Here is a 14,165-nt window from a genome sequence, read left to right as displayed (position 1 = left end):
GAGAGAGAGAACATGAGACAGGAGTGTGAGGGAGGGAGAGAGAGTGAGAGAGAACATGAGACCGAAGAGAGAGGAGAAGAAAAATAGAGAAAAATCTGAGGACTTTTTGAAACTGTGAATGATTGAGTGAGGGAGGGAGGAGTTGAGAGACACCGAGAGAGTAAAGGAGAGTGTCAGAAAACCAGAGGAGGGAGGAGTTGAGACAGAGAGAGTAAAGGAGAGTGTCAGAAAACCAGAGGAGGGAGGAGTTGAGACAGAGAGAGTAAAGGAGAGTGTCAGAAAACCAGAGGAGGGAGGCGTTGAGAAAGAGAGGAGAGAGTAAAGGAGAGTGTCAGAAAGCCAGAGGAGGGAGGAGTTGAGACAGAGAGAGTAAAGGAGAGTGTCAGAAAGCCAGAGGAGGGAGGAGTTGAGAGAGACAGAGAGAGTAGGGCAGTGTCAGAAAGCCAGAGCAGGGAGCGGATACAGAGAATGAGGGAGGGGTAGAGGAGGAGGAGCAGTTAGTGTGTGAACGATGAAGGGATAGCCTTGATGAAATCAACAGCTTGTTCACTGGTCGGACTTTCCCAAGACTGCATGGTGGTCAGCACGTCTCACACACTCCCCGCTGGACACACGCACGGCTGTAGCCGGGACTAACGGTAAGAGCGATGGCAAGCCTCTTGACCTCAGGATCAGGGTTAGGGTGTGGGAGGGGTGGGCAAACATACAGGAAGTAGTGGTGAACGAAAGTGAGTGTTCACTCACTCCATCTTCTCTCTTTTCTTTTCTGGGGACTCCTGAAGTGAAAGCAGTGGAAAGAATGAGTGAAGGAAGGAGTTGGTTTCTAGGAATGACGATCCAGGAGTGAATAGTTTGGGAAAGAGAGGGGGGGGGGCGAGAGAACGAGAAAGGGAAAGAGAGAGGGGGCGAGAGAACGAGAAAGGGAAAGAGAGAGGGGGCGAGAGAACGAGAAAGGGATAGAGAGAACGAGAAAGGGAAAGAGAGAGGGGGTGAGAGAACGAGAAAGGGAAAGAGAGAGGGGGTGAGAGAACGAGAAAGGGAAAGAGAGAGGGGGCGAGAGAACGAGAAAGGGATAGAGAGAAAGGGAAAGAGAGAGGGGGTGAGAACAAGAAAGGGAAAGAGAGAGGGGGTGAGAGAACGAGAAAGGGAAAGAGAGAGGGAGTGAGAGAACGAGAAAAGGAAAGAGAGAGGGGGTGAGAGAACAAGAAAGGGAAAGAGAGAGGGGGTGAGAGAACAAGAAAGGGAAAGAGAGAAAAAGCCATAACTTTGGAATACTTTTTGTGACTTTTTTTTCTCCAATCTTTACAACATCACTTCAATGCCTTCTAACCTTTAAACAACCAGCTCAATGCCTTCTAATCTTTAAACAACCAGCTCAATGCCTTCTAACCTTTAAACAACCAGCTCAATGCTTTCTAACCTTTAAACAACCAGCTCAATGCTTTCTTTGTCTGTACAAGGTAGTTTGTTACATATTAGACATGAATGTTTATTGCTGATTGTTTCTCTACCTACAGTCTGGTCTATTTCTCTAGTAAACAAGGTTTGACATTTTTCTGTTGGAGAGGATGTCAGAATGGGAAATACTCTTCAGAACTAAGAAGTCATTCTGGGATTGATCTTGATGAGGAGGAGGAGGAAGATTATGATGGTAGTTTAACATAATGCCATGTGTATACTTGTGTTTTGATCTAGCTGTTTGACCAGGTGTTGTGTTAGTGTGTCATTACCCACAGATGGGCTATTCTCCAGAGTTACTGCTGTGTTACACTGGGGCACTACCTTGACATAGATCTGTTGTCGCACCGCAGTGTCCCTCTCAGGCCACTGTAACTTTCATCAGGTGAGCTCACAGTCCCCTGCAGCCAAACTAATGACCGAAGGGGTCCAATCATCTGGTCAGATCATTGAAACGACTACGGTCAAAGGAACGAGTCAAAACTGTTTTATAACGACAAATAAATATTAGAACTATTAGACTTAAAGGGTCAATGAAAGCGTTGTGTTGTTATCTGGTAAACTGAGAGGGGACACTCACACCTGGCGTTGTGGACTGAGAGGTCAGGTGAATTATTCAGCAGTTGAGAGTTTTTGTGTTCTCTGTGCTCCGGTCTAAAAGAGTTGTACTGTTCAAGACTGTCACTGTCGTGTAGACTGATCCTTCTCACTTCTCTCCCCTCAAACACCACAACTTGACATTGACGTCAGTGCATCAGACAGTACGTGGTCAGGTGAATTCCACTGCTTTACTGGAAGGGTTACTCATCTACACACTGTATCCACCCAAGGTGCTTCCGTATCTCTCCTAACCACTGATTTCTGATCAGTTCCCCTCAGCCCGGGTCAAACCTAGATGGATCAGAACCTAAATATTACATCTGTTCCTGGATCAGTGGTTTAAAAGTCATAATGATAACTCTCCCAACACATGATGTTACTCCAGTCGATGATGTCATCTGAACAGTAAGTGACTCAACCAGGAAGTGTTTGAGTCTGAAATGGCTCCCTGTTCCCTTTTTTTTTAGTTCAGTACTTTTGACCAGGGTCCAAAGTAGTGTACTATCTAGGAATTAGGGTGCCATTGAAGATGCACCCAAGTTCACTCCATCCTGAAAGTAGTTCCCAGGGTTGAGGAGTAACGGATTACCGAAACCCCCCAAAATGGTAACCGTAATCCGTTACGTTAACAGCAAAAAAATATTGTAATCAGATTACAGATACTTTAGAAAGAAAATAGAGGATTACATGCCTCATGGGTCAACTGTCACACTCCATTAGAACCCCAAATATAAACTTGTTTTTCCTCTAATGTTTGTAAACATTGTAAATGTAAACAAACCGCTGTATAGCCTCATAAGATGGTTAAAACGATCATTGTGATATCATGGATGGTCAGTCCTTGCCTCCGTAGCTCTGTCTATTAATCTGAGAGTGGTTACATTTCTCCAGGCCCATTCCTCAGCTTTTTTTACCAGAACAGAGGCGATGGGACCGTTTAGTTAATGTTTCATCTGTGGATTTGCCCTTTATTAAACAGCTGCATATTATCAAGATGCCAAAGTGTCACTAACAACAAGGTAAACAATAGGCCTATAACAAGTGCAGCATATGGAATTCATTTTTCACAAGTAAATAGCACTTTTCAGTAGTTCTCAAAGCCATTCCATGAGCACAGCCTTTCATTCTTCAACTAGAATCAACGACCCAATCAGTCCTCCGTGACAACACATTGATAAACAACACAGTAGGGATGGCTAATAAGTCCTTAGCTCAGGTCAAAACAAAAAGATTGGGCTAATCTATAATTCCATATTTTCCATGTCCGATTCTTGAAGATCAACGGATCACATTTATTGGGATGACTAGAATTCTGATGACTTTGGTTTTTAATGTAGATATATAATTGAATCAGAAGGTGAATTCACCAATTTGTAAGTCGCTCTGGATAAGAGCATCTGCTAAATGACTTAAATGTATGTAAATGAATCATATTATTATTCGTAACAGAAGCAATGGGTTAGAAGAAGCCCACATAACCAACCCATACAGTAAAATGTAACATCCATATAAGGCCAGCTATGTAAACTTTAACATGGATTTATCCTGCAATAGATCGTCGTTCAATTGGTAACATACATTTTATCTTCTTCTAATGCCTCAACCCATTTAATCCCAATTTTTTTTTCCCAGACATGAAAATATCCAAATCAAATGTCATTAGTAACCCTCTGAAGTAATCAATCATTATTTTTCAAATTTTTAATGGAAAAGTAGGTGAAAAAGTGTGTTTTATGGTCGTTCACAATTGTGACTGGTGGGATAATGTTACGTATAATGAATTAACATATTTCTACTATGCAGTTATCAAAGTTCTTATAAATCCCAGCCCAGTTATGAGCACATTTAAAACTGTCACTAGCAGTCCCCAGCCCAGTTATGAGCACATTTAAAACTGTCACTAGCAGTCCCCAGCCCAGTTATGAGCACATGTAAAACTGTCACTAGCAGTCCCCAGCCCAGTTATGAGCACATTTAAAACTGTCACTAGCAGTCCCCAGCCCAGTTATGAGCACATTTAAAACTGTCACTAGCTATCCCCAGCCCAGTTATGAGCACATTTAAAACTGTCACTAGCAGTCCCCAGCCCAGTTATGAGCACATTTAAAACTGTCACTAGCAGTCCCCAGCCCAGTTATGAGCACATTTAAAACTGTCACTAGCAGTCCCCAGCCCAGTTATGAGCACATGTAAAACTGTCACTAGCTATCCCCAGCCCAGCTATGGGCACATTTAAAACTGTCCCTAGCAGTCCCCAGCCCAGTTATGAGCACATTTAAAACTGTCCCTAGCAGTCCCCAGCCCAGTTATGAGCACATTTAAAACTGTCCCTAGCAGTCCCCAGCATGGCCCTTGTCACATTCCAGCGTGACTATTTTACACATCAAAAACCCTTATACAACACCGATATGAATACTGAGAGCAAAGACAACAAGACAACAACCATCAACGTATTTCAACATTGTTACTTAAGTGCAACATATATTGAAACATTAATATTGTAACTTTATTGTAACATATATTGAAACATTAATATTGTAACTTTATTGTAACAGTTGAACTTGTACTTTAGTGCAATATTCATTGTAACATTGTCATTGTGACATTTTAGTGCAACATTCACTAACAACTGTATAGCAGTCGTGTGATTCATTCCCACTAAACATAAAGGTAACATTTAGGATATAGAGAGCCTGTAGAATATGCATTCAAGTAGAGGCCTACACTGAACATAAAGGTAACATTTAGGATAGAGATAGCCTGTAGAATATGCAAGCAAGTAGAGGCCTACACTAAACATAAAGGTAACATTTAGGATAGAGGTAGCCTGTAGAATATGCATCCAAGTAGAGGCCTACACTGAACATAAAGGTAACATTTAGGATAGAGGTAGCCTGTAGAACATGCATTCAAGTAGAGGCCTACACTGAACATAAAGGTAACATTTAGGATAGAGGTAGCCTGTAGAATATGCATCCAAGTAGAGGCCTACACTGAACATAAAGGTAACATTTAGGATAGAGGTAGCCTGTAGAATATGCATTCAAGTAGAGGCCTACACTGAACATAAAGGTAACATTTAGGATAGAGGTAGCCTGTAGAATATGCATCCAAGTAGAGGCCTACACTGAACATAAAGGTAACATTTAGGATAGAGGTAGCCTGTAGAATATGCATTCAAGTAGAGGCCTACACTGAACATAAAGGTAACATTTAGGATAGAGGTAGCCTGTAGAACATGCATTCAAGTAGAGGCCTACACTGAACATATATAAAAAGCTCCACTGCACAATGAGTGCATATATATATATATATATATGTGTGTGTGTATATTATATATATAGTGTCTGGTTGGTCAGTAGTACTGTAGTATTGTCATAGTGTCTGGTTGGTCAGTAATACTGTAGTATTGTCATAGTGTCTGGTCGGTCAGTAATAATGTAGTATTGACATAGTGTCTGGTTGGTCAGTAATACTGTAGTATTGTCATAGTGTCTGGTTGGTCAGTAATACTGTAGTATTGTCATAGTGTCTGGTTGGTCAGTAATACTGTAGTATTGTCATAGTGTCTGGTTGGTCAGTAATACTGTAGTATTGTCATAGTGTCTGGTTGGTCAGTAATACTGTAGTATTGTCATAGTGTCTGGTTGGTCAGTAATACTGTAGTATTGTCATAGTGTCTGGTTGGTCAGTAATACTGTAGTATTGTCATAGTGTCTGGTTGGTCAGTAATACTGTAGTATTGTCATAGTGTCTGGTTGGTCAGTAATACTGTAGTATTGTCATAGTGTCTGGTTGGTCAGTAATACTGTAGTATTGTCATAGTGTCTGGTTGGTCAGTAATACTGTAGTATTGTCATAGTGTCTGGTTGGTCAGTAATACTGTAGTATTGTCATAGTGTCTGGTTGGTCAGTAATACTGTAGTATTGTCATAGTGTCTGGTTGGTCAGTAATACTGTAGTATTGTCATAGTGTCTGGTTGGTCAGTAATACTGTAGTATTGTCATAGTGTCTGGTTGGTCAGTAATACTGTAGTATTGTCCTGGTGTCTGGTTGGTCAGTAATACTGTAGTATTAACATAGTGTCTGGTTGGTCAGTAATACTGTAGTATTGTCATAGTGTCTTGTTGGTCAGTAATACTGTAGTATTGACATAGTGTCTGGTTGGTCAGTAATACTGTAGTATTGTCATAGTGTCTGGTTGGTCAGTAATACTGTAGTATTGTCATAGTGTCTGGTTGGTCAGTAATACTGTAGTATTGTCATAGTGTCTGGTTGGTCAGTAATACTGTAGTATTGACATAGTGTCTGGTTGGTCAGTAATACTGTAGTATTGTCATAGTGTCTGGTTGGTCAGTAATACTGTAGTATTAACATAGTGTCTGGTTGGTCAGTAATACTGTAGTATTGTCATAGTGTCTGGTTGGTCAGTAATACTGTAGTATTGTCATAGTGTCTTGTTGGTCAGTAATACTGTAGTATTGTCATAGTGTCTGGTTGGTCAGTAATACTGTAGTATTGACATAGTGTCTGGTTGGTCAGTAATACTGTAGTATTGTCATAGTGTCTGGTTGGTCAGTAATACTGTAGTATTGTCATAGTGTCTGGTTGGTCAGTAATACTGTAGTATTGTCATAGTGTCTTGTTGGTCAGTAATACTGTAGTATTGTCATAGTGTCTGGTTGGTCAGTAATACTGTAGTATTGACATAGTGTCTGGTTGGTCAGTAATACTGTAGTATTGTCATAGTGTCTGGTTGGTCAGTAATACTGTAGTATTGTCATAGTGTCTTGTTGGTCAGTAATACTGTAGTATTGTCATAGTGTCTGGTTGGTCAGTAATACTGTAGTATTGACATAGTGTCTGGTTGGTCAGTAATACTGTAGTATTGTCATAGTGTCTGGTTGGTCAGTAATACTGTAGTATTAACATAGTGTCTGGTTGGTCAGTAATACTGTAGTATTGTCATAGTGTCTGGTTGGTCAGTAATACTGTAGTATTGTCATAGTGTCTGGTTGGTCAGTAATACTGTAGTATTGTCATAGTGTCTTGTTGGTCAGTAATACTGTAGTATTGTCATAGTGTCTGGTTGGTCAGTAATACTGTAGTATTGTCATAGTGTCTGGTTGGTCAGTAATACTGTAGTATTGACATAGTGTCTTGTTGGTCAGTAATACTGTAGTATTGTCATAGTGTCTGGTTGGTCAGTAATACTGTAGTATTGACATAGTGTCTGGTTGGTCAGTAATACTGTAGTATTGTCATAGTGTCTGGTTGGTCAGTAATACTGTAGTATTGACATAGTGTCTGGTTGGTCAGTAATACTGTAGTATTGTCATAGTGTCTGGTTGGTCAGTAATACTGTAGTATTGTCATAGTGTCTGGTTGGTCAGTAATACTGTAGTATTGTCATAGTGTCTGGTTGGTCAGTAATACTGTAGTATTGTCATAGTGTCTTGTTGGTCAGTAATACTGTAGTATTGTCATAGTGTCTGGTTGGTCAGTAATACTGTAGTATTGACATAGTGTCTGGTTGGTCAGTAATACTGTAGTATTGTCATAGTGTCTGGTTGGTCAGTAATACTGTAGTATTGTCATAGTGTCTTGTTGGTCAGTAATACTGTAGTATTGTCATAGTGTCTGGTTGGTCAGTAATACTGTAGTATTGACATAGTGTCTGGTTGGTCAGTAATACTGTAGTATTGTCATAGTGTCTGGTTGGTCAGTAATACTGTAGTATTAACATAGTGTCTGGTTGGTCAGTAATACTGTAGTATTGTCATAGTGTCTGGTTGGTCAGTAATACTGTAGTATTGTCATAGTGTCTGGTTGGTCAGTAATACTGTAGTATTGTCATAGTGTCTTGTTGGTCAGTAATACTGTAGTATTGTCATAGTGTCTGGTTGGTCAGTAATACTGTAGTATTGACATAGTGTCTGGTTGGTCAGTAATACTGTAGTATTGTCATAGTGTCTGGTTGGTCAGTAATACTGTAGTATTGTCATAGTGTCTGGTTGGTCAGTAATACTGTAGTATTAACATAGTGTCTGGTTGGTCAGTAATACTCTGTCAGTCCTTCAGTGGGAGCTGTTCTTCTCCCATCTAGTCTGGTCTGTTCTATTCTGTTCTATTCTGTTCCAGTCTGTTCTGGAACGGTCTGTTCTATTCTGTTCTATTCTGTTCCAGTCTGTTCTGGAACGGCCTGTTCTATTCTGTTCTATTCTGTTCCAGTCTGTTCTGGAATGGTCTGTTCTATTCTGTTCTATTCTGTTCCAGTCTGTTCTGGAACGGTCTGTTCTATTCTGTTCTATTCTGTTCCAGTCTGTTCTGGAACGGTCTGTTCTATTCTGTTCTATTCTGTTCCAGTCTGTTCTGGAACGGTCTGTTCTATTCTGTTCTATTCTGGTCCAGACTGTTCTGGAACGGTCTGTTCTATTCTGTTCTATTCTGTTCCAGTCTGTTCTGGAACGGTCTGTTCTATTCTGTTCTATTCTGGTCCAGACTGTTCTGGAATGGTCTGTTCTATTCTGGTCCAGTCTGTTCTGGAACGGTCTGTTCTATTCTGTTTTATTCTGTTCCAGTCTGTTCTGGAACGGTCTGTTCTATTCTGTTCTATTCTGGTCCAGACTGTTCTGGTCTGGTGCGGTCTGGTCTGTCATCAAGGCTTCCTTCTATTGTGCTCTACTATCAGCAGATAATCAAGGCTTTCTGTCGGCTACAGGTCTTATCTATGTATTATCATACTTCCTAAAAGTACTTTAGAGAGAAGGAGATTGTGTCACACTTTGTGTGTCAGTTAGTGTGTAAATGGGTCAGCAGTGTAGATACTGTGTGTACCTCTAACGTGTAACTGGAGCTCAAGAGGTGTGACACCTTATGCAGCCGTTGTGAATATTGTAAAGGAGTCTTCTGACACACACACACACACACACACACACACACACACACACACACACACACAAACATGGGGAGGCCACCCTTAGCAATCTCCACTCCACTTCCTCTGCTCTCCTTCAAGCAGCTCTAACTCAAACGGCATTTTTGCACTCAGGCCAGCTTCAGTGCAGCATACATACAAACAGTACATTAACAGAGACGTCCAACTATAACCAGGTAGCTGATAACAGCAGAGAGGTGTTATCTGTTGACAGAACTAAGATCAACTGAACGTCTCAGAATGACAAGACATTTGCTGTGGTCCAGAGCCCTCAGGACTCTGGAAAGAGCTTTTAATAATCAGACTGTTACTTTATAGTGGGATGGTTAAAGAATGGATGGGCCTTTTCTCATAGAAACACATTTTCAGTGCACTTGACGACAATGTGCCGTTGATTGAATCCCTGACTTTGGTCCAGTCCAGTGAAAGACTGGGAGACAAGGACAAGACTGATACCAGAGATAGTGTGCTCTTCTGTGAGGATAAGACTGACACCAGAGATAGTGTGCTCTTCTGTGGGGATAAGACTGACACCAGAGATAGTGTGCTCTTCTGTGAGGATAAGACTGACACCAGAGATAGTGTGCTCTTCTGTGAGGACAAGACTGACACCAGAGATAGTGTGCTCTTCTGTGAGGATAAGACTGACACCAGAGATGGTGTGCTCTTCTGTGAGGATAAGACTGACACCAGAGATGGTGTGCTCTTCTGTGAGGATAAGACTGACACCAGAGATAGTGTGCTCTTCTGTGAGGATAAGACTGACACCAGAGATAGTGTGCTCTTCTGTGAGGATAAGACTGACACCAGAGATAGTGTGCTCTTCTGTGAGGATAAGACTGACACCAGAGATAGTGTGCTCTTCTGTGAGGATAAGACTGACACCAGAGATAGTGTGGCATTATTTGAAGAAGTATACACAAACACCGCTGTCTCTCTCTCTCTCCAGCACACACACACACACACACACACACACACACACACACACACACACACACACACACACACACACACACACTCCTAGCAGCCTTGCCTCTCTGTGGTCTTGCGGTGTGTGTGTAGGCTGTCAAGGCTGGAAAGAGAGATTTTTTGCCAAAAACACAAGCTTTAATATTCTCAACATTTTAAAAGTTTAACCTTTAACCTTTAGAATTAATACCCAATCTGACTTTGGGAAGGATGTGATGACACAGTATGATCACTCTGGAGGGGATATCACATACCTGTTGACATTCTCTTCCAGCTCATTTACAACGCTACATCGGTTATGGTTGGTTAATAACATCAGCTTCTCCTCATTGCTTTAATGATGTGCCCTGTTTGGCAACCTACCCCATAGTGGGATGGAAAATGTACTGTGAAGTGTTTTTGAGCGGGCTGTATAGCCATCTGGTAGGATTGAATGTGACACTGGAAGGTGTGTGTGTGTGTGTGTGTGTGTGTGTGTGTGTGTGTGTGTGTGTGTGTGTGTGTGTGTGTGTGTGTGTGTGTGTGTGTATTTTAGCAGACTGGGGTCTCTCTGTTTTAAGATACTTATTCTTAAACACACACGTGTGTTTTAAATAGATCCAGAGCTGAGGTCACCATGGCAGCCAGTCCTGAGGGGCTGGATCCTAAAATGTCTGTTTCCTGTCTCGGAATACTGAACAGCACCCCCCCCCCCCCCTTACACACACAGACATGCAGACAGACAGTCCATTGTTGGGACAACAGTCCATTGTGGTAATAACAGTCCATTGTTGTGATAACAGTCCATTGTGGTAATACCAGTCCATTGTAGTGATAACAGTCCATTGTGGTAATAACAGTCCATTGTAGTGATAACAGTCCATTGTGGTAATAACAGTCCATTGTGGTAATAACAGTCCATTGTGGTAATAACAGTCAATTGTGGTAATAACAGTCCATTGTAGTGATAACAGTCCATTGTGGTGATAACAGTCCATTGTGGTAATAACAGTCCATTGTGGTAATAACAGTCCATTGTGGTAATAACAGTCCATTGTGGTAATACTAGTCCATTGTGGTAATACTAGTCCATTGTGGTAATACTAGTCCATTGTGGTAATACTAGTCCATTGTGGTAATAACAGTCCATTGTGGTAATAACAGTCCATTGTGGTAATAACAGTCCATTGTGGTAATAACAGTCCATTGTGGTAATAACAGTCCATTGTAGTGATAACAGTCCATTGTGGTGATAACAGTCCATTGTGGTGATAACAGTCCATTGTGGTAATAACAGTCCATTGTGGTAATAACAGTCCATTGTGGTAATAACAGTCCATTGTGGTGATAACAGTCCATTGTTGTGATAACAGTCCATTGTGGTAATAACAGTCCATTGTGGTGATAACAGTCCATTGTGGTAATACTAGTCCATTGTTGTGATAACAGTCCATTGTGGTAATAACAGTCCATTGTAGTGGTAACAGTCCATCGTGGTAATAACAGTCCATTGTGGTAATAACAGTCCATTGTTGTGATAACAGTCCATTGTGGTAATAACAGTCCATTGTGGTGATAACAGTCCATTGTGGTGATAACAGTCCATTGTGGTAATAACAGCTCTACCTTTAATACATGTGAAAATATGGTTCCACATGTGAAATTTTAACTCAACATGTGAAAATACACACTCATGCCATTGCAGTAGATATGGAGTGTGTTTAGACCATGGGGAGGGTGTCTGGCCATTTTAAGGGACACCTCCCTTTGACTCACCACCATATGAGGGAGAGAGAGAGAGAGAGAGAGAGAGAGAGAGAGAGAGAGAGAGAGAGAGAGAGAGAGAGAGAGAGAGAGAGAGAGACAGAGACAGAGACAGTTAGAGAGAGAGGTCACGATCAGATGAGCTCCTGCATTTTTCAGCATTTTCTTTAAAAAAGATAGATTAGGAGTTAGATAAACTTGGATTTTTTGTCAGGAACACATACTGGATTCTACCCTCTACAATATAACCACCACTTCAAATCAAAACTTAAAACCTACAACCTGATTTTGAACGGAATTATGGAATCACCTGGAAGGTTCACAACTTCCAAGATTTATTTCTCTATACAGCAAATTCTCTGGAAAACAACAGAAACCTGAAAACCCCATCCAACCTGGAACGGAGTGAGTAATGCTTAGTCTGAAACTATATTTTAAAAGCCAAAAGCCAAGAAGAAAAATACACAACATTACTTTATAAGGACTGAATTCTAACATAATTCTGCCAAGCTTGATACAGCTTCAACTAGCACTGACGTGTCAAGTGAGAGGTGTCAAAGCCCATTAGCCCAACAATGGCAGGAGAGTCACACAGGTAATTAAAATACAGTACCCTTTGCATGTAAAGAATGATAAGTCAAGAAAAGATTACAAAATGAAGCTCCTTATGGAAAATCAAGAGACACTTTTTGCTGACTATTACAAAAATGGGAACATCAGCAACCTTATCTTCCACACAAACCATCCCCTGGCATGGCACAGTGCTATATTAGCACACTACCCCTTTGTTAAGAGAGGGGGGTTAACGAGGGTGGAAACTCAGAATACTTGATAACGAGGACTCTGAGTCAAGTAATATAAATATCTATAAGTCCGGAACAGTAATTGTACAAAGTAACCCCAAACAGTTTCAGCTGGACTTTCACCTAATCAAAGAATTAGCCCAGCAGGAGAAGCTCTCCCTTGATAAAGATACCCCCACACCGAGCGGGTCAGACCAGACCTCTTCACTATGTAACCCCACAGACGAGCAACCCCCAGTGGAGAGTCAACCTCCCAGCACAGATTACCACTCCCTCATTGAAATGAAGGACAAATTCACCCAGCTGGAGATAAGGCAGGTGGAGCTGGAACAGCAGGTGATTACACTTCAGTCAGCACAGACCCAGACAACAGCACAGCACAACAACAGCCCCTTAACCAGACCAGGAGAGCTGGAGGTGGACAGAGACATATCTGCACTTTGGACAGTGGTGAGACAAATACAACAGGAGAAAGAGGAGCAGAACAGAGCACTAGAGGAGAGTATCAGACTGCTGGTGGAGGAGAGATTGAGGGGGATGGAGGAGAGGTTGAGGGGGACCGCGTGTGATAGAGAACAACCCACTAGAGAGGTGGCCACCCCCACAGAGAAGCCAGCAGAACAGCCCACCTCAGCACCCAACAAAAGTCTCGACACCACAGCAGAACAGTCCACACCAGAACCTGACCATAGAGTCGACATCACAGCAGAACAGACAAATGAAGAACCCCAAGCCCAGCGGCTCTCACCCCCTCTGAGCACCCCCCTGTCAGCCACCCTGATAGCCCTTCTGACAACCCCCCCACACCCACTGAGGATGAACACAAGACACAGATTGTACTACTTATGGACTCAAATGGGAAATATATAGATAAAAAAAAACTTTTTTCCCAAACACAGTGTCTAAACTCTGGTGTCCAAACACCCAGAGCGCCATAGACCTTCTGTCTGAGGCCAAACTAGGCTCACCCAGCCACATAATAATACACACAGGCACAAACAACCTGAGGGCACAGCAGGAAAGAGTGGCCACAGCACTGAAGGGAGTGATTGAAAAGGCTTCTTCTACTTTCCCCAACGCACAAGTGGTTATCTCCACCCTGCTACCACGAAAAGACTTCCACCCTGCCTCAATACAACAGGTAAACGCAAGTATTTCCCGTGACTGTGCCTCAAAACCAAACGTTTTCCTGGCCCACCACTCCACCCTGGACTTGAACAGCCTCTATGACCAGGTCCACCTCTACAAGGCAGCAGTGCCCATCTTTGCCCGAACTCTAAAGGACATCGCTCTCAAACGTATCCCCAACACTTCACACAGGAGCAACAGATGAATAGACACCCCACCCAGACCAGCGAGACACCCTCCCAGACCTGCAGGACCCCCCCCTGGACCTACACATAGAGGACCCACGCCAAGAGGAATTACATCCAGACCACCGCACACCCAGACACATCCACACCCCTACCCCAACCAATCAACACCCCCCCACGTCAACCATGCCCACACCCCATTTAGACCCCCTCAGATCAGACCTATGCCACTCCTGCCCACCCCATGCACCCCACCCCCGCAAAGAGGGCCTCAACATGGAAGCCACACAAACAGTCCCAATCCCCACTCTCACACTCGCCCAAGCCAATGGCATGTACCA

At 42.4% G+C, this 14,165-nt stretch overlaps 1 protein-coding gene across 2 annotated transcripts in view; it reads left to right on the top strand.

Moving 5' to 3' along the window:
- LOC135513740 (phospholipid-transporting ATPase ID-like) overlaps positions 1–14,165 on the top strand; it is a 76,781-nt gene continuing 62,616 nt past the window's right edge. For both annotated transcript variants that reach the window (XM_064936632.1, XM_064936631.1), the window contains exon 1: positions 1–638. The gene's annotated coding sequence lies outside the window, so the exon portion shown is untranslated. The remainder of the gene's footprint in view (positions 639–14,165) is intronic.

The sequence above is a fragment of the Oncorhynchus masou genome, chromosome 25 (genome assembly GCF_036934945.1).
Source record: "Oncorhynchus masou masou isolate Uvic2021 chromosome 25, UVic_Omas_1.1, whole genome shotgun sequence".
NCBI classification, from domain to species: domain Eukaryota; kingdom Metazoa; phylum Chordata; class Actinopteri; order Salmoniformes; family Salmonidae; genus Oncorhynchus; species Oncorhynchus masou.
The sequence above is the reverse complement of the archived record's forward strand: the minus strand, read 5'-3'. Positions and strand labels throughout refer to the sequence as shown.